The sequence below is a fragment of the Arachis ipaensis genome, chromosome B02 (genome assembly GCF_000816755.2).
Source record: "Arachis ipaensis cultivar K30076 chromosome B02, Araip1.1, whole genome shotgun sequence".
In the NCBI taxonomy this organism is placed as follows: Eukaryota; Viridiplantae; Streptophyta; class Magnoliopsida; order Fabales; family Fabaceae; genus Arachis; species Arachis ipaensis.
The window spans coordinates 25,911,804-25,912,482 of record NC_029786.2 but is presented as its reverse complement, the minus strand read 5'-3'; positions in this window follow the sequence as shown (position 1 = coordinate 25,912,482).

Below are 679 nucleotides of genomic sequence, written 5' to 3'. Positions count from 1 at the left end.
GATCTTGTCAATCATGTGGTGGGGGCATGCTTCCAGAAGATTATTAAAGCGCTCCCAGTATTCAAAGAGAGTCTCATTGTCATTCTGAACAATTGTGGAAATATCCTTCCTCAGTTTATCAGTAACTTCAGATGGAAAGAATTTCTCCAAAAACTCCTTTATAAGTGTATCCCAGTTGGATACATTTGCTAGAGGTTGAGTGTAGTACCACTCTCTTGCTTTTCCCTCAAGAGAAAACGCGAAAGCTTTCAGCAAAATTGAAGTTTCATCAGTACCATCACGCCTGACAGTAGAACAGGCTGCCTGGAAATCTCTCAAGTGCTTGATAGGCTCTTGAGCTGGTAAGCCATGAAACTTAGGCATCAAGTTGAGTAGTGCAGTCTTTAGTTCACAATCTACAGCCACCGCTGGGTGATGTGCTTGATATGGCTGCAGTGTGAAATTAGGGGCTCCAGCTTCCTGGATAGTAACTTTCCTAGGTGCTGCCATGTCACCTGCACGTAAATCAACTGAGTCAGTAGAAGTGGAGCTTGTTTCCTCCTTAAGTGACGTTTCAGATTCGTCCTCAGAGAGAACTAACCGACGCCGAGCTTACCTTATACGTGAAATAGTTCTTTCAATCTCAGGATCAAATACTGGCAAGCTTGGATCAGGAAGTGAACGCGTCATTTAACGAAAG